The 21,407-nt window shown below is 35.3% G+C and overlaps 1 long non-coding RNA gene across 1 annotated transcript in view; it reads left to right on the top strand.

The window, feature by feature from the left end:
- Window positions 1–21,407, top strand: part of LOC112611689 — a 568,873-nt gene that overhangs the window by 213,309 nt on the left and 334,157 nt on the right. The window contains exon 3 of the long non-coding RNA XR_003116712.1: window positions 13,156–13,312. This is a non-coding gene — a long non-coding RNA (uncharacterized LOC112611689). The remainder of the gene's footprint in view (window positions 1–13,155; window positions 13,313–21,407) is intronic.

The following is a 21,407-nucleotide window of genomic DNA, read 5'->3' as shown; positions in this document are numbered from 1 at the left end:
TCTCAATTGCCCTTCTTTTGCTAAGTTAATTTGGTCATTCTCCAACATTATTAATATTCTTTCAAACTTTGAGTCATGCTCATTTTTTTCTAGATCATTTCCCCCTCCACTGTGCCTAGTTCTTTTCTCAAAACTGAACAGTTTTGAAAAATCGTTCTATTTTTATTCTCACTATTCTCAGTGTAACTCAATTTGAAGAGTTTTTATTATTTAACACTTACCATTCCATAAAAAAAGTTCTTCAATTTTCTTTGTGAATGATTTGTCATGCTAAATATAGTACATTCTTAATGGAAGGAAGGTAAGGAATCACTTCGCTCACTTAACCCCCTCCTCTTTTTCCCTCAGAACTTCAGCAAACTACTTATTCTCAATTGTAATAGCTATTGGTAAGAGCAATTAGTGATTAGCAGCTGATATTAGCATTATTGCACTATTCTGATGTTTTTTTACCATACTGTAATTTTTTTGACTATGTTTGTTGGTACATATATAGACCCAGCCAGAGCACCGTTGACAATATCTCTCAGTGTTTAAACACCACAACTTCAGGTCATTTTATCTGTCATGATGATAAACCTGGTATGCTGTATCATCTCTTCAGCTGTAACATAACTAGATAAATCAACATAATATACTCAAATAAGTTTAAATTTCTTGTTAAAATCATGTATGAGAAGGTTAGTCATTATCTATACTAAATGTTCACTCATCCATTCATCTTTTTTTCCCCTCATTTCAGGGAATTAACCAGAAAATTAAGAGAAAGATTACTTGACACAGAACAAATGAAGCACAAAGGAGATCTAGAGAAACACATCCAAGAGATATAGGAAGCTGTGAGGGGCATTAAGAAAATCCTTCTATGTGCATTTTGTTTTTATGATCTATTCTCAGTCTCTGTGTACAGTTCCATGCAAATATCTTGATTCTCATCTTTCACTGAGTTCCATTGTGGTTGCTTGCTTTAGTTAAGCACAAAACCACCATGGTGTTGGCCTTCATGTATTATTTTTCCAAAGCGTAGGTGCCAGAGCTAATGCATGGCTTATAAGAAGTTCTATTTCAACTATGTGAAGAACTTATTCTTTTAACACATCATATGCATTCATAATATACAGTTTTTAGAAGTAGTTTATTTATTGGGAAGTGGTATATCAAAAGCCAAGTAATAGCACCAGTAGATGCCCTCTGATCCCTCAAATGTCCTCCTTAAAAAGGATGTTCTTGGCCATAGAAACAATGACTTTCTTAGATAAATCTGAATCACTACTGGACTGCCACCTTCAATAATTTGTTTAAGGAAGAAGTCAAGGAGCTGAGTCAAATCTCAGAGCATCTTATGAGCAAACCAGTTGTTTATCATATCAGTTCCCGCTAGAGTCCAAGATTAAAGATTTAGTCTTTTGTCTTTTCTTTTTCTTCTAATTTATTCATTACATTTCCTAACAAATGTTATAAGAAGTTTGGATCTGCTTAAAATGGATTGTTCTTCTGAAGATTGTTACATCAAAATAATATTCCATTCACATAGCCAAGTTTTCAGAAGAGGGGGCTGCTTTACTGGTTTGTATGCTTTATCTTGCAATTAGAACAATGTAGAGGAACCATAACCCCAAAGGGGGGAAAAAACAAGCTTATGGGATTGCATATGTTTTTACTGAAAGAAACTAGGAAATTGAAACAAATAACAAATAAAAATGGTTTAGAGGCATTAGAAAGGAAAAAAAAAAAAAAAAAGAAAAGAATTGTGAAAAGAAAACCTGACCAGTTCAGTTTTCAACCGGAAATAGACTGACCTGAAAGAAACTTAATCCCAAACCTAAATCACCTCAGTCTCTGGTCAAAGTAAGGTAGTATAGAATTACTAACTCCTATATAGTCTATAGTCATGGGAATTAAATTTAAATATTTTCTTGTGGCAAATAACATCTCCTTACACCTCAAAACATACAAAGGCTAATACTTAATAGAAAATAACCTGAAAAGTAAAAGATGAAATAGCAGGAGTTAAATATCAAGAGAAGCAAAACTTTAGAAACAAACTCATATGATATTTATGATAGACTTAATGGTCATAAATTGTAAAGATGTACGTTTAAATATTGAAGAAAAAAATAAAAAAATTATGGCAGAAAACCAAAATACTATAAATATGAACCATAAATAAAAGAAATTCTATATCTGAAAAATAAATAATTTCACCAAGGAATTGGACTATACACACATACATATATACCTGTAAGTAGAAATTTTAGAAATTAAAAAAACACAAAGTCAGGAGTTCAATAGATAGGATTAATAGCATATTAGATATAGGAGAAAAAAGGATTACAGAACTGGTCATTGGAAATTAAACTAATTAAAGCTCAAGAAGACTCTTGAATAGAATAATAAAAAGGATCATAAGAGGTATAGGAGACATGGAAAAACACTCTCACATATAAATAATTGAAGTCCAGAAAAACATAGGAAATAAAATGGATTAGAAAGAATATTTTGAGAAATTTTGGCTGACACCTTTCTGAAATTGTTTCAAGATATCAAATTCCTATTTCTGGAAACTCTATAAACATCAAACAGAACAAATGCAAGAATAAAAGAAAAACTACCTATAGCATATTGTAATATCAGAAAACCAAAGACAAAGAGAAAAATTATATAAAAAAAACCAGAAGGGAAATACAGTCATTATTCTCAAAACACTAATAATAATACATACAGTTAATTGAAAGAAGAAATGATGACAAGAGCTAAAAGAATATAACTTGCAAGTTAGAATTTTATATGAAGCAAAAGTATCCACCACAAATGAGAGCAGGTATTGCCAACAGATCTGCCTAAAAGATGTTCTAAAGGGACTTGTTTGGGCAAAAAGAAAATTACCTGAGGTGGAATCTAAAAATGCAAAAGGTACAGAAGAACTCTGAGAAGGTAAACCCACTGATAAATCTAAATTTTTATTGATAGTTAAAGCAGGGAATCAACATTTTTGGTAATGGGCCAACAAATCTTTTAGGATCTGTTGTATATTGTTCATTCTTCTTTTAACTTTAAAAATAATATTCTTAGTTCATAGGTAATACACAAACAAAGAGTTAGAGTAGGCTCATGTGCTGTAGTTTCCTGAAATGTGCTTCAAAGCAAAAACAATAATATAGTGTGGAATGTAAAAATATATGTAGAATCACAGTATTAAAAAATCAGACTACAAAATGCAGACAGAAAAGGGGCATTAATGTAGTTAAATGTTCTTGCATTTTCTAGTTAAATAGTAAATGTTCCATTATAGTTTGATTTTAATAAGATTTAGTAAGATTTTAATTTGAATAAGATAAATGCTAAAAATCTCTAAGACAGAAATAATAACAAAAGCATATATAATTAATAAGCTACTACAAGTTAAAATAGTATAATAAAAATACGTATTTGATTAATTCAAGAGGAAAAAAGCAAAAAACCAAAACATTTGTGGCATAAATAGAAAATAAATAGTAAAATATAGTTTTTGACTCCCCACATGTCAGCAATCATGTTAAATATATAATTTAAACTCTAATTAAATCACAAAGTTTGTCATACAATATTGAAACAAACCAGAAAGCAATGAACTAACTATATGCAACATAGAAGAAATATGTCAAATACAAACTTAAAGAAGAGTTATATATGCAAGGATGAGACCTCCACTTGCAGATAGAATGTAGAAAGTTGTAGCAAGTGATGGATTTGTCAAAAATAATTAAGAAGACCAGACAAAATGCTGAAATATTCTGTATGATAAAATGATAAATTTGTGGAAACAAATATTACAGAGACTAAAACTTTCTCTCTCATAGAAAAGGTAAATCAATAACCTGAACTTTTTTTAATTGGAGGCATTTTGCAATTTTGTGCATGAAATAGAGGCTCAGAATCTGGGCATGAAATGGCAAAAGATGACTGCTGGGGTACAGAGAACTCAGAAGAGGTGACTGCAATTTCAAAGTATATGTACATAAGCCTGTGTGTGTGTATGTGTGAATATATAATATACACAACAATACAAACATATATACATACCTATGACATATATACCTTTATAAAGATACATATCCATTACACACACACACACACACACACACGCATATATACATCTCTCTATGTAGTTCCCATTACTGGTATTCTTTATCATGTAGACTCAAGCTACTATATAGTATTCTTTTATTTCAGCCTTGATCCTATTACTATTTATTACTAAGCAAGTCTTCTAGCAAAGATAATTCTCAATTTTTGTTCTTTTGGGAAAGTTATCATTTTTCCTGTATTTTGAAGAATAGTTTAGGTTTAAATAGAATTCTTGGTTTACAGTCTTTATCTATCAGCACTTTGAATATGTCATTCCATTGCTGTCTGCCTCCCTGGTTTCTGGTTAGGAAGCAGCAATTAATTTTATCGAGGTTCCTTGTACATCCTTGATCATATCTCTCTACATGCTTTCAAGATTCTCAGTAGACTTGGTCTTTTAATGTTTCATTATAATGTATCTGGGAGTGATTATGAATTAATCTTTCTTGAAATTTGTTTAGTTTCCTGAGTGTGTATGTTAATGTTTTTCATCAAATATTGCAAATTTTTGTTTGTTAATACTTTATATATATTTTTATATTCCTTTCTTTCTCTCCCCTCATTCTGTTATTCCAATTTTATGTTATGTTGGTATACTTGATTGTGTCCCACGCATATCTGGGTATGTTCATTTTTAATATTTCTTTATTCTTTTTTTTCTATTCTTCAGAGAGAATAATCTCAATTGACCCATCTTCGTCTTCACAAATTCCTTCTTCTGCCAAAGAAAATGTTCTATTGAGCCCTTCTAATGAATTTTTGATTTCAGTTATTTTAATTTTCAACTTCAGAATTTCTATTTGGTTCTTTTTTACACTGTAAAAAAATTAATATTCTCTATTTGATGTGACATCATTCTTTTTTTTTTTTCTTTTCCAGACGCAGGGTCTTGCCCTGATGCCCAGTCTGGAGTGCAGTGGCAAGACCATAGCTCACTGAAGCCTCAAACTCATGAGTTCAAGTATTTCTCCCACCTCAGCTTTTTGAGTAGTAGCTGAGACTACTAGGTTCCAGATATGAAGAAGTGTCATCATAAGACTAATTCTTTGTTTTTTCACTTTTTGTAGAAATGAAGATCTACTTATGCTGTCCAGGCTCATCTTGAAATTCTGGCTTCAAGTGATCCTCCTGCTCTGACCTCCCAAAGAGCTGGGATTACAGGTGTTAGACACCATGCCCAGACCCTTTGTTTCTTAAGACACAGTATCTTTTAGATTTTAAGCATATTTTAAAATAGCATTTAAATTCTCTGCCTTCTAAGTGTAACATCTGTGCTTCCTCAGGAATTATTTACTTTTCTTTTCCTCTTAACTTTTTTTTTCCTTATGTATGGGCTATATTTTCTTGTTTTTGTATTTGCATGTTTCATAATTTTCTTTTGAAAATTGTACATTTAAAATAATACAATATGAACACTCTCTAAGTCAGATTATCTTCTCTCAGGGTTTGGTGATAATGGTGGTGGTGGTGGTTGCTGTTGCTGTTTGATTGTTTAGTGACTTTCTAAACTAATTGCACAAAATCTAAATTTTTTGTGATATGTAACCACTAAATACTTAGATTAACTTACCTAGTGGTCACGTAGTTATTCAACAGTGATTTCTTTAAATTGCTGGAACCAATTATTCCCTCAATCTTTGTTGAGGGGTTCTGTGTAGATTGAAAACCCTACCTTAGTCTTTGCTTCCTCCTTGAACAGAGACATTGAGAGGTGAGAGCTTAGGAATTCCTGAGGTCTTTTCTAAGCCTGTGCACAACCATGGCTGTCCACACAGTCCCATTAATGTGCATGGGATTCTAGAGTGCTAGCAATATGTTGGCCCTTTTAAAAGTATGCTATGAACAGCTCATTTTTTAGTTTTCCTTTTAAACGTTTTGCCAGCTTTGTTTTTTGTTCCAACTCTTATATCCGTCTCAGGCAATTGTGTTGTTAAACAATTGCTGCTGATTGTTTTTAACAAATGCTCCCAGGGAAAATGGTGTTTATACTGGGTAAAGTCTGGGTTAAGTCAAATAAAGATAAATTCTGGAAGTGGGTTTTTGGAGGGAACTACTACACAGCACAAATAATGGTTCTCTGAGAACAGGGCTTGAGAGGAGCTCCGATGTCATTCTGGCCCTTTCAGTGGCTGTCAGGCTGCTGGTTGTCATTGTGATTGCAAGGGCTATTCATCTTCAAGAGCTCGGGGGAGAGAGATGTTAACAAGGAAAGTTAAAATGTCACAAAGCATGCTGTTATTACCAAGATTCAATCAGTTTTCTTTAATAAACACTCCCCAACTTTTTCAGTTTTTTGATTAATATCCAGAGTTCTGAAAAAGTTGATTTAATGACATTTAGACAATGTCCTCATTGCTTTGTTGGATAAATTTTTTTTGAAATTTTTCTACTCACAAGATTCAGCAATTCCTACTAACCTCGCTCTGCTTAAGGCCAATAAACATTATTCTTAGTGATGAAATAATACAAGCTTTTCCCTGAGATCAGGAAATAAAGCAAGGATCCTCACCTTTACTCTAAATATTTGGCATTATGTTAAAGTACCTATCTGATGTATAATGCAAAAACAATACTATGAAAATTTTCCTTATTTTATATATATGCAAAGAGATAAATATAAATGGATTTTTATTATTTATGCAATAGTTATGTTCTATGAGGTCATTATAAACACTTAATCAGCAAATATTAAACAATTGCTTTTAGGAGAAATATGAGGCTAGGTTCCTAGGAGCCTCTGCCCATGTTAGTTTTATGATAGATCAGTATATAACATAGTTTTGTGTGTATTTCCATTTAAAGACACGCTATTAATAATAATATTTACCACTGGTTTATTACATGGAACCCAGATCCAGTGGCACTATAACTGGTGCCAGAAGAAAGCTTATATAACAGTGGATTTTCTTCCTAAGGCACATCATAGCCTTCCTCTACTTAGGAGCACCAGACAGCACTTCAGCACTAGGCTTGGAGCCCATTTTATGCAATCAAATCATCAATGGAAAGCATAAAAATGCAAAAAATGTGGCATAAATGGACTGCAAAAAGACACTTTTTTATAGTGTGTGACCTGAAACAAGAAGATAGAGCTGGGAATATGTGTGTTGGTGACTCAAATTGTTCACCACTCTGTGTTGTTTGCAAATGGCCACAAAAGTGCCATTAATATTGATTTTAGGTTTATAATTTTTGCATACATGAATAATGAAATTCAATTATACACACACACACACACATATATATATATATATAAAATTGTTGTTTGTTTGTTTGTGACAGAGTTTTGCTTTGTTGTCCCAGCTGGAGTGCAGTGGCATAATCTCGGCTCACTGCAACCTCCGCCTCCCAGGTTCAAGCAATTCTCCTGCCTCAGCCTCCTGAGTAGCTGGAATTACAGGCGACCGCCACCATGCCTGGCCAATTTTTTGTATTTTAGTAGAGATGGGGTTTTATCATGTTGCCCAGACTGGTCTCAAACACCTGAGCTCAAGCAATCTGCCCCTCTCGGCCTCCTAAAGTGCTAGGATTACAGGAATGAGGCACCGCTCCCAGCCACACATATATATTTAAATTAACTAAATGAGTTAGTAAGTAAAATTAGGAAGGTTTCTAGATACAGGGTTGATTTGCGGAAATCAATTGTTTTTCTAAATAACAGTAAATGGTAATTTGAAAATATTTCAGAAACATACTATTTTCTATGGCATCAATGAAAGATCAAATACCTATAAAGAAATCTAATAAAAGATGTATAAGTCCTTGTCAGAAAAGTATAAAATACTATTATGGTGATGCACTGAAAGAGTCGATATTTTAGAGTTGATTCTTTGTAATTGATGCATAGATTTAATTCAATTATGTAACCAAATTACAAAATTTTAGTAGTTTATTTTTGTGGAAAATGACAAACTTAAAAGTATGTGTGAAAATATGAATGGTCAAAAAGAATCAAGATTAAGTTGTAATGTCAACTAAGATGACTGTTCTGCACAAGATAATCAAGGCTTCTTACTGGAAAAACCAAATACCACGTGTTCTCACCTGTAAGTGGGAACTGAGCTGTGGGTGCACAAAGGTATGCAGAGAGGCTTAATGGACATTGGAGGTTTAGAAGTGGGGAGGCTGGGAGCAGAGTGAAAGATTAAAAACTACCTGTTGGGTACAATGTACACTACTCAGGTGATGGGTGTACTAAAAGCCCAGACTTCACTAAACAGTTAATCATGCATCCAAAACTACTTATATCCCTAACACTATTGAAATTTTAAAAACTAAAAACAAATCCAGAGTCTGGTTGTGTAAATACACATCTCATATGTAATGAAAAATATATATATTAAAAATATAAAAAATCAATCCTTCTTGGAAAGCTACAGTAACTATTGAGGATCATGTGATATTAGCAGAAAATTCGAAATTAAACTATTGGAATTGGATAGAGAGTACAAATTCGTATTCACACCCAATTTTGTAAAGATAGCACCACAGAACAGACAAGAAGAGACAATCTTCACTGAATGAACCAAATTGATAGGGCACATTAAAATGTAAAACTTTGCTTTATTAAATGACAACATCGATAAAATAAAAATACAAGCTACAATGTGGGAAAATATACCTGCAGTACATACATTTAACAAAGCATGTGTATCCATAACATATAAATTATTAATGTATACATTAATAATAAGAAAAACAATTCTTATAAGAAAATACATTTATAATGAGAAAATAAATACTTACTTTGTAAATAATAAAAAGACTGTCAACTCACTAAAAACATGAGGAAAAGACTAAGTAGGCAAATCACAAAATAGTACATCTGAATAGCCAATAAATATTTTTAAAACAGCCTTCATCATAATTAGAAATGATGGTGCTGGGCACGGTGGCACACACCTGTAATCTCAGCACTTTGGGAGGCCAAGACGAGTGAATCACTCAAGGTCAGGAGTTCCAGACCAGCCTGGCCAAAGTTGTGAAACCCCGTCTCTACTAAAAATACAAAAATTATCCAGAAGTGGTGGCACACGCCTGTACTCGTAGCTACTCAGGTGACTGAGGCAGGAGAATCACTTGAACCCGGGAGGCCGGGGTTGCAGTGAGCCAAGATTGTAGCACTGCATTCTAGCTTGAGTGGCAGAATGAGACTTTGTCTCAAAAAAAAGATGAAAAAGTAAATTAAGCCATAATAATAGGCCATCACAAACTCACACAATGGCTACAATTTAAAAGAGTGACAACCGGTAAGGATGTTGGACCAGTAGAACTATAATATACTTCTGGAGAAAATGCACACTTGAACAACCATTTTTGGAATCTACCCCAAATTATCTGCTAACCTGAATAAATGCCTACTCAATACAATAGCATTTCTAAGCCTAGGTATCTACCCAACAGAAATACGTTCATGTCTAGGCCTAAAGAAGGATAAATGATATGAACAGCAATATTTTTTATGAGAGCCCAAAGCTGGAAGCTACTCAAATGTCCATTAACAGTAGCAGGGATTAAAAGAAAAAGTGTTTTACTCACCAAAGGTGTCATATACTACAGATAAAATGTGTTGCAGCTACAAGCAATGCCATGGATGAATTTTGCAAACATTGTAGTGAGTGAAAGGAACTAGACCTTAGAGAGTGCATGTTGTAACACTCCATTCACATACAGTTGAAAATCAGGCAAAAGTACTCTACTCTGTTAGAAGGCAGGTCATGGTTTTCTTTTATGGAAAAAGGAAGGCAGCGATTGAGAAGGGCATGGGGAGAGCTTCTCTGATATTGGGGAATTTTATTTCTTAAACTTGGTAGGGAATATGTGTGCGTGTTCATCTCTTAGAGACTCATTGGCCTATATTCTTACAATTTTAGTATTTTGAGTGTGTTTTATTTGAACAACTATTTTTAATCACCTCACACAATTTAATGGGCATGTTTGTAGGACCAAATTCTGCACATGAGACAGGGTTAGGTGCTATGAGTGCAAAAATGAGTAAAACAAAACATCTTTCCTTAAAAAGCTTAGAGCCGGCTAGACGCAGTGGCTCATGCCTGTAATCCCAGCACTTTGGGAGGCCAGGGAGGGTGGATCACCTGAGGTAAGGAGTTTGAGACCAGCCTGGGCAACATGGTGAAACGGCATCTCTAACGAAAGTACTACAAAATTAGGGGAGCATGGTGGTGGGCGCCTGTAATCCCAACTGCTGGAGAGGCTGCAGCAGGAGAATCACTTGAACCCAGAGGCAGAGTTTGCTGTGAGCCAAGATCATGACTGCACTCCAGCCTGTGTGACACAGCAAGGCTCCATCAAAAAACAAACAAACAAACAAACAAACAAAAACAACTTACAGCCTGCATGCTAGGGCAAAAACTGTTCTGCTTTATTCGGTTCCATAATTTTATTTTCCTTCAAAAGCAGATATTTGGCTACGTACAGAACTCAACACAAAAGCTCAAGAAAAATTACTTACCTGACATAGCTCTTAGTAGCCTGTTGTCACTCAGTTAGGGGGTGAATGGAAGTGAAATAAATTTGGTGGCATTGAATGTACACATTTGTAGAAGTATTTGTATCAGAGAAACCAGGTATATTCTCAAAAGGTTACAATTTTTAATTTCCAATATTATAGAGGATAAAATCAATGAGTAATGGAAAACTCTATCTTTCCATTTAATCATTAGTTATATCAAAGCTTCTATCCACATTTGTAATTGAAGGATGATGACACTTCCTTATCCTCACAACTTAGCTTGAGCTTTTGCATGCTAGAAATGAAAAGAGTGGCTTGCCTTGTAACATAATCTTCACTGCCTTAAAAATAAAACCATCACTAAGAAACAATATGTGTATGTTTCACTCTGAATAAGTTATTAAGGGAGTTGAAAATGTGTATTCTGTTGCTCTCAACTTACACAATATTGGCTAAGACATGGACCGTGGGCTTAAATGCCTGGGTCCGTATCCTGGCATTTTCACTTACTAGCTGTGTTGCCTTTAGCCAGTTACTTATCCTCTGTCTGTCTCAGTTTCCTCATTATCAAAATAGTGATAACAATAGTAGCTATCTCCCCAGACTGCTGTGGGGATTAAAGGACTTGGTACATGTAAATACTTAGAAAAAAATCAAATAAAGCTATGATTATTATATTTTATATGATATTACTTAATGTCTGGAAAGAAGACATCATCTAGCAAAATAATTGTCTCATTCACACTCATTATCATTAAGTAACCTCAGAAGGAAAACCATGACACAGGAAGATATCGCCCGTATTTATTGTAAAATGGCTAGCCACAAAGACATCTTAACTCTCAACATTTTGTAAATGAAGAAAACAACTAAATATCCACAAATCAATTTTTTATTTTGACATAAATGAATTACTTGAAAGGGTAAAGCAAAAGAAAACAGAGTCCCAAATTATTTCCATGTAGTAGGTGTGATACTGTGAATTGATGTAGGAGGTGGTATTGGGTCTTTGCTTTCTTAGTAAAGCAATGTCAAGTAGTAATTTATACTGAAAAACCACAACATAGAGTCAGTAAGTCAATCCTAGGATTTTGTTCTAGATAGAGTTGGGATTTTATAAATCAGCATCATTGTGATATTTATTTACAGAATCTCACTCTGTCACCCAGGCTGGAGTGCAGTGGCGTGTTCTTGGCTCAGGAGCAATCTCTGCCTCCCAGGTTCAAGTGATTCTCCTGCCTCAGTCTCCCAAGTAGCTGAGATTACAGGTGTGCGCCAGCACATCCGGCTAATTTGTGTATTTTTAGTAGAGTCGGGGTTTCACCATCTTGTCCAGGCTAGTCTCAAATTCTAGCCCATCTTGGCCTCCCAAAGTGCTGCATGCCCAGCTTATTGTGATATTTATAGGTGTATTATATATTTATTTAAAATGTGTTAATATTTGTGTTAGATATTTAGATACGGAGCTTGGGTAGGTGTTATAAGGTTTCCATTGGAATGTGAAAGAACATATAAATATTGGAATAATTGTTTTCTTGTTTTATTTTTGACCAGGATCAATTACGAGGACTATTGAAGTGAATATTTTCAAAAGATATTAACTTTATTACATTTTATAAGCATATGTAGAATGTAATCCTTTCCTTAGTTTAAATGAAACAAGCCCCAGCCTGATTAAATCACCTGGCAGAGGTCATCTAAATAGCCAGAGACGGAGTTGAGACTCATATTTTCACCACCTGTTTGTAAGTCTTGGCTTCTTTCCCCTTCACTCTGCTAAAAGTCAGAAAGAATACAACTACTGAAAAATGGTGTATAGTGGAATTAGATGACTACTAAGGTCTTTAATTCCTGGGCGTCTAGGAAATTCAGTAGACAATTAGCAATAATAGTTTCTGATTTTATCAGAAGGAAGATACCCTCAAGTCAGCATCCAACCATACGTTTAACCTTGATCTATTAAATTCAAAATATATCAGTAGCAGTTGGAAGCAATCCAAAGATGACTGAGTAAAGGTTTTGTTATCAGAGATTTGCAATGATATAGCAAGCCAATGCCCTTCTTTCCAGGTGCAATGATTTTCGCCACATTCTGAGTTGCTAAGCCCTTTCCTTCTAGCCCTCTTCTCTTTCCCTTCAACCCCTCTTTTATGCTGCAATTATTTTTCTCTCCAATTACACTGCATTCTCATGAAGCTTTCTTTCTTCTGTTTGGAATAACAAAAATAAAAGCTAGAGTCGGCTTGCTTTCATGATTGACTGCTAAGGTAGTGAAACAAACTGAATGTCCAAAGGAATTGTGTATTATTGTATATTTGGTGGCACATGCAGAATAATTCCTTCAGATATTTTAGAAAGGGAAGCATTTAAAATGTACTGTTAGAAAACCATTACCTCTTTCTGGTCTTTTAAATTTTTCCTGGGTTTTCTTTCCCTAGGGACCTAGAAGCTTCTCCATGTTTCCTCTTAGAAGATCTTGAAAATTATTTTAAATCTTCTGTTTCTTCCTTAAACCTTTTAAACATTATTTTCATGTTGATATACGGTTAATACATGTGTTTTTGTCGTCCCCCCAGCAGACTTATGTATGTAGTTGAAACCACCTGTACTACTGGAACGAAGCACCTTTACAGAAGAGGCAATGCAAGTTGTATTAATCACATGCATAGAATGAATTAAGATTTATGCCAGCTGCAAAGAAGAATGTTGGTTCACTATTTTTCCTCTGGGCATGTTAGTATTTTATACTATATAAATTATATATATATATGTGTGTGTGTGTGTGTAGATAGATAGATAGATAGATAGATAGATAGATAGATAGATAGAAAATACATAAAATATAATTCCTTGCCCTCTGGGTAAGGAAGAACAGTGAGGAGGATGATAGAAATCAAATAAGCTCCTTTGGCCTCTCTATGTCTTCCTGTGTCCAGACCTCTAGGGTTCTCTTCCATACATCCAAGCGAAAGTGTTTTCCCTAATGCAGACAGCCTGGTGTATGGTTGAGAGTAAAAATGCCTCTGAAGGAGGCACTGTAGTTGTTTGCAGGATATTATTATATTATGTATGTTATATTATTCTAGACTCTCCCTCTAACTTTCTGAGGTTAAAACTTGAAATAACTGCTTTGATTTGAGGTATTCTCATCTGCTGAATGGAGTGAATATTACTATTTCTTTGCTTATAGGCTTATTGTGAGAACTAATATGAAGTAGAATGAGAACACTTGGAAATGAATAAAGAATACACAGATTTAGAGTGTTATCAACACTATTTCTTGTAATGATATATTCTGAATCCCCTCATCTCAGATTTATAATAACCTTAGTTCTTCATATGTCCCCAAAAGGGGTATGGCAGACACTTCCAAGTTTTAAATTGAAGTGATTCACTAAAATTTTTGAATTATTAATTATAATAATCATATACTGTTCATCTCTCCATCTCTTTAAGTGCTTATCACAGCACCTGGCACATAGTAGGCACTGAAGATATATTGGTTAAATTTAATAAACAAATTTCTAATTGCAAAAGTGATTTCAATATGGAGTAAAAGACCACTACAACAGAAAACCGAATCAATTACTAGTTGTGATGTATTTTCAGGTCAAATTTGAATACATTTGAAAACATTTTTGACTCCCCATAAAAATAGAATTGTGATCAATTATTTCCTAGGCAAACTACACTCCAAAAAAGTCCAAAACTGTTGTTAAGGTACATGAAACAATCCTCTCTGCATTGAAAGGCTTCAGACTTCTTTGCTCATTTAGTTTGTTTTTGACCGTTTTCCGAAGCATGCCTTCTGCTTTCAAGAAAATAACCACCATTTGTCATTATGGAAATTCTGTCTTTCCCTTATAATTATCTCTAATATCCAACTCACTTTTTTTGTATACTATGTTAAACAGATAATCAAGATTATAAATTCAGTGTGGTTCTTAGAAGGATGTACTTTATCTCTGAGGGAGGTTCTTAGAAGGATGTACTTTATCTCTATGAGGTTCCTTTGGGTACCTGGATTTTGTGACATCCTTTTGCTTGACTATAAATGTTTAAGGCCTATCCTACTCTTAGGCTGACTACCCCTGGAAGTAACATAATAAGTAACCTTGGGATAAATATATTATTATTATATATGTTCTGATCAGCTGTGAATTCAGTTCTTGGTCATCTACATATATATTAGATGTGTGTAAAATAAACAATTATGTTTCTAAATTTGTTATAGTATTCAAAGCTAAAAATAATATATTTTCTAACAATATTGTAATTTTATGTTTTGTTAGGAGTTTTCATCCAATATTGACTGAAAAGATCAATAGACTATCTCAGCATGTTATGCTGTGCATCTATTTTACTGTTGCCACTGATGCAATAAAATTAAATTACAGTACTTCATCAGCCCATACTATCCTGTACTTAATTTACTTACAGTGTCATTTCCAACAATATCTGATAGATCCTGTGAAAATAAAGAAAATTCCCTATCGAATGAGAGAAGTGGGAGTCAGTGGGAAACAGAAGGAATAAGATGTTGTGCAGTATGAAGGAGAAATACGTGGTCTCAGTTCAGTGTGGTGGCAGGGTGCATGTCTGTTTCAACCACCTTCGTCATCCTACTTCAATTTTGTATTTGATACCCAATGTCATTGATATCAGCATTCTTGAAATTCCCAATAAAAACATTATTGTCACTATCAAAATTAAATTGTAATTCAAATAATGCAGGATGTCTTTGCAAGAGCTTCTCAAAATATAAAGGATATTACCTGCTTTGGAAATTATGTCTGGAACCTAATGTTTTCCCCTTTGTGAGCAGTAATTTATTGGAACAGAACAGTGCAGGATATATTGGTGCAGATTTATTCATTAATTGATTCATGCATCAGACTACTAATTCAACAAATATTCATTTAATGTCTTTTATTTACCTTATGATGTGTTTGGTCTTGGAGATAAACTCAATCTTGTAGCCAGAAAAGTGGCACTATCAATTATAAGACAATAGCAGTAGATAATGAATTTAATAGAGGAAAATGCATTGCTGTCTGCCTAAGAGGGTCAATATGATAAAGTATGTGTTGATTGGCTAAGTTTTTAAGAAAGGATAGGAATATCCCAGCAGGAAGAAAAGTGGGAAAGTGTATTCTAGAGAGAGGAAACTGGATGTACAAAAATCATGTAGGTGTGAGAAAAAGAGAGATACACTGGGAACTCTAAGTATTAACACTTAGGTATTGTTGGAGCCTGGCACATAGTAATTGTCAATAAAATATCACATTGTTGTTTTTGTCATGCAGTGCAAGGGGGTGGAAAGCAAGAAAAATGCCTAAGCAGGTGCAGTATCAGCCCTTTTATTAATGGGATTGCTTCCCATATTAAAGGATGACTGAAGTTATTCCTTTTTATTTCATGTTAAGGCCATGATAAAGTCAAGGTGACTTGAAAAAGCTATTTAATTCAAGTTTAGTTTTTACAAAAAAAAAAAATACATAGAATTAGATTCATATGCATTCTCCTTCTCCTCTTCCTCCGTCCTCCCTTTTTTTCTTTTTAGTATTTGGATACAACCCCCATCTCTGACTTTGACCTGATACATTTAGAAAGAGCTCAGATGTGTTTGCGAGATTCTAAGATAACATGTCAGCTTTATATGAGAGTGTTCAGGACAAGACAGAGAATCTGTTTTTTTATAGTATAAATTAACAGACTAATTGCCCCAACAAATTTCCAAATTATTTCTTTTCTTGCCTTTTACCTAATACCTTAAATTTTACTCTAGTGTCCTAAGTTCCCAAATACCACTCTCTGGCTCCACTCCAATCTTATCTGGGCTCTCTCTCACCAATTTCTCAGGCTTATTGGTCTGTAATCATTAGTCTCTTTCTTTCTGCTCTTTGTCAATGCCTTGCAAACTTCCACTCTCTGCCCTCCACTGCCCCAAGGGCCCAAGAGCTTGGGCAGACTTGCAGTTACGCCACACCAACTTCTGCCTCTAATCCTGTCCCCATTCAGCTTTGGTACTAGAGTCCATTATTTTGATAATTCTCTTGCCAGTCACCTCAGTGCACTTCTTCTCTCACCTTTCCATCACACCAGATCTCAAAAACATTAGTCCTGGTTAATGCTACCTTTTCCTACTCTTTGTTAGGGTTTTAGAACCACTGGAAAAAAAGACACATGTATGATGATTTGTGTCATTATCGATATGGACAGAATACAGAGAAATACTGGGTAGAAGAGGATGGTTCCCCAGCAAAGGGCCCACCCTCAAGCCTGAAGACCTGTGGCCCTAAATGAGGATAGGCATTCCTGTTTTCATGCCCCAAAACTTGTCTTTTGGCCCACGATGTACCCCCATCCTGCTCCCATGTAAACCTAAGACCTTAGCGGACACATACACAAGTGGCTGAATTGAGATCAGCATACCAGTGGACCAACAGACCAGCAGACCAGCAACAGCAGAATAACGCAGCAGAGAAAGAGAGGAGGAAGGACATCTGGATACTGAGGGAAGTTTGTCCTGGGGCGGTTGAGGAAGAGTTTGGCAGCTGAGTGGCCTGACTCTGATCACCTTCGCACTCCATCCCCTCTTCTGGTTCCCCATCTATCTCACTGAGAGCCACCTCCACCACTCAGTGAAACATTGCAGTCATCCTTCAAGCCTGTGTGTGATCCGATTCTTTCAGGACACTGGGTAAGAGCTCAGAATACAGAAGGCTGTCACACTAGCCCTCTGCCCCTGTGATAAGATAGTGTCCATTGAGCTGATTAACACACAAGCCAACTGCAGATGGCAAATATGAAAGAGCTTCATAAGACACACCCACTTGAGGTTTGGGAGTTGCAGACACCCACCACTAGACACTGCCATGGGGCAGGAGCCTAAAAGATCTCGCACCTGCCTCTGCACCTGCATTTCTGCATGCTCCCCGTAGGCGTTTGAGTTGTGGGGTCATCAAGCAGGCGAGCCACACCCCTGTTGCACGTCCTGTGAGCGGAATCAGGGAACTCTCCCATTTCATTATAAATTCAAGTTATGGAAACTAAGCTAGAAGCTTCTATGTTTCAGATTTTTAAAAACTCTTCATGTGATTTCTCCCCTCCTTTTTCCTCTTCTTTTGTAAATAAATGGAAGATTTCATTTAGTCATCTATGTTTACTATTGAAACTCTGGGAGTTAAAATAAATAATATCCTTGTCCTGTGAACTTTTTATATGTGACCAGGAAAAAAAAAAATGGCTCTCTCTTCTACATTGTTCTGTTCTGCTTCATTTACAGGTATCTACAGAAGCCAACTGCTATGTGGTTTCATGTAGATTCTCTTACCCATACTTTCACTTGATAGGGGAACTCAAGTCTCCAAGAATTGCATAATGAAACACTCTTGCTTTTTTTCTTATGGCTTTCTGTTAGATAGAATTCTTCACCGAGCAAAAATGACAACATGCTTGACACTCAACTATTCTCTATTTCACATACTAGCTGTACGAGCTGGACTCGGATATTCTGAAAATATTTCAGGTGAGGAGTGGAAACAAGGATTATGACATTTTTCTGACCATTGTCAACTTCAATTTCTTGGCTGCTGAGACATTTAGCTCTCTAAAGCTAAACTTTGGAATTTATTTTCAAGTCCAAGAGAATCTAAGTAATTTGAGACTCAACTCATCTGGCTTTTTGCCAAGGCTTAAAAATCACAGTCCTTGAATTAAATGTGAACTGTCCTGAATGCACTCTGAAAAAAGGTTGAAGTCCCATAAGAACTCAACGTACTTCATTGGTAAGAAGGGAAAGAGTCATTCTAGAAATTTTATTGTGTTGCCACCTTCAACAATACTGCTCCACTAAGTCAATTTCCACTTTCCTTTTCAAGCAATCCTTTGGTAATAATCTCGCCAATTTGCCAAGTTTTTTTCTGGAATACATACTTTGGTACTTACTATGCCCTCACCCTGAAATGATCTTTTCTTCCATCTTGCTTAATCTTATTTGTATGTGTATTTAAGAAGTTCTTCCTTCCTTGAAGTTATATTTCTACCAGGCAGTATATCTGAAGTTAATATTTTATGTTGAAAACCTTTTGTCGGCCACTTGATAAAAGGATTTCAACATAAAGTAAATAAGTAAAGAGTATTTAAATGTTCTTTAATAAATAATTTCCTGTAGTCATATAAGTATTAAGACGTTTTTCTTGATTATCATTGTAATTACTATAGATTATATTTGGTCAAAATGGTCTAAATACTGTGTTAAATTTTGGTAAATTATTATTTAACATATAAAAAGTAAAATATTCTTGGAACCAATCTATGGCATAAAAAAGCCCTTATTTATAACTTTTTTCAATTCGTATATCTAATTATGAATATTAATTATTTCTAGAATGAGGGCAAATTCACGACCAATTCTCTTCCCAGTTTTAGTCTTAACAGACAGTTGGGACTCTCTCCACCCCTACAAGACTAAGCATGATAAACCTTTTTCAGGTAAATAAAACCAGCTGCAATTAGGTAATTCATTGTTCGCAGGATGTGGAACCTACAAATACCAAGAACCACCTTTTCTCATCTGCAATTTTCTCCACAGTGGACTGCCTTGAGTGTCTGTGGATTTTGGTATCCATGTGGGTCCTTGAACCAATTCCTTGTAGATACTGAGGAATGACTAGGAATAGATGGGGATAAACAGATTTTTGTTATGTCAATGCCTTTCAGTCCTTTGACTTCCTTCTAATTTTTAAGCAAAGAAACAGAAAATCAGTTGATGACCTAGCATTAAAAGTTGTTAATAATCTACACTCCAGCAATTCAATTAGTCCTTCCTCAATTTTGTTTCAAGCTATGATCCCAGAGAGAATAGATTCCCCTTTATCAAGTAAGATGCACCTAAAAGTTAAGGAAACAAAGTTACCCACAGGTCAAGGGTTCAGGGCCTGGGTGGCATGGCAAATTTCTAAATTCCTATGGCTAAACTCCCTAACAATAGGAGCTATCAGCTCTGATTTACAACCTAGATCACTACAACTCTGATTGGTCAGAGGACCAGATCGGCCTTAGGAGCATTCTTTCGTTTTAGATAAGCTATTGCAGACAAGTTCATCTTCTTACATAAAGAGCCAACTTCCACCTCATTTTAATGCTGAAATTCCTCCCCAAAGTGAACATGCGATGTACCTTACCTACATAGCTACCCATGCAATGTGCTCTGTTCCTCTCAAAAATTTGTATAGCTTTTCTCCCAAACCTGCTGAATATGTATGATACTGGCCCTGTGAGGCATAAAATCCAACCTGCCCCTCCCCTCTTCAAAGACAGAGCACATTTGGTCCACACTGGAGACTTTCTCTTCCTGGCTTGCAAACTGATAGTGCCGATAAAACTCTCCTTTCTGCTATTTAGACAACTTGGAGGACTTTTGGATGACAAAGGTAAATGTTAGAAACTTGATTTGTAAAAGGATTTCTTAGTCATCAGAGTTATTCACTTTCTCAACCTAGAAACTATCAAAACTTTGAATTGTCCCTTTGCTTGGTGACCTGGAGGCAGGTTCTGATACTTCACCTTACTAAGATAATATGCCATAGTAAGTCTTTCTTTTTTAAAGTTACAGAATGACTATTTTGAAAGGCTAGATAGAAAAAGAAAGCCTGGGAGAGAGATCAGCTTCAGGACAGATGACATATGAACCACTGAAGATCTGGACATTGATATCCAATTCAGCATGACGTTAGGAAATATATCATCCATGAGAAGTATAAGAATTTTAGCAGAAAGACTTTTGCGTATATCATACCCTAGTCTGCCTCCATAATTCCCTTTCTCACTGTGCATCATAATTACCGCATGCTCGTGTCTTCACTAGAAGATGCATTTCTTAAGGACAGGGTCTGTGTTGCTCAATTATCTCTGGTTTGCAAAGTGTAGCACGTATTTCATCAATGCTTGTAGAATGAATGCAATCAAAGAGTGGATTTTTAAAAATGACCAAGAAACTAACCTTTCTGTGTTACTTCCCATTTTGTGCCTTCCTAAAGAAAAAAATTCCCTTCTGGATGAAAGAACACATGATCTATCCCAACTTGATTATAAATTAGTTTAATACTTCACTTGCTGAAAGCAGCATGTAAGATTAAAATAAAGAGGACGACAAAGGAATCCTCCCAAATTGTGAAACAAGTGTACAAAGAGGAAGATGAGAGACAGATATGGCCAATTTTATCACTGGACCTTGAACACACCCTGTAGTGGAGGTGAAGTGAAATGGCTAAGGGCTTACTAGCATCCTAGGGTAATGGAGTCAGAGAAACTGAGAAACCTTGAACTTAGTATTTTCTGAAGTGCTGGGGAAAGATAAAATCCCAATTAAAAGGTAAAAATGATACGCAGAAATTAAAGGCAGTTTTCATATCTGAAACAGCAAATTCATGGCAATAAAATTCTTCCCTTTCCCTGCCTGAGATCATTCTTTTCAAGGTGAATTCATTCTCTTATAGCTCCAAGGCTGATCTCCTAGGATGATAAGGTTCTGGTTGGATTTCTATTGCAGTAGGATCAAGTAGAGGACCTTGTAAAATTAACGTTCTCTGCTGCTCTGAAGATAAGTACTTGGCTGACCCCAGAAGTGCAAAGCTGATTGTAAACCTCACCTTCTTTCCATATCCCAATGTTGAAAGAAGGCTGAAATGGTGAATTATTCATCTTGCAGTGATAAGGAAGGTGGCCTTGTTGGTAAGACTTTGTGATGCTATCACCATCCATTCTCTGCATGGAAACCCATCAAGCAGTTTTACTTTGTGTCTATTTTACTTCAGAAGCAAAC

The sequence above is a fragment of the Theropithecus gelada genome, chromosome 18 (genome assembly GCF_003255815.1).
Source record: "Theropithecus gelada isolate Dixy chromosome 18, Tgel_1.0, whole genome shotgun sequence".
Lineage (NCBI taxonomy): Eukaryota > Metazoa > Chordata > Mammalia > Primates > Cercopithecidae > Theropithecus > Theropithecus gelada.
Note: the sequence above shows the minus strand (reverse complement) of the source record. Positions and strands in the feature narration are given on the sequence as shown.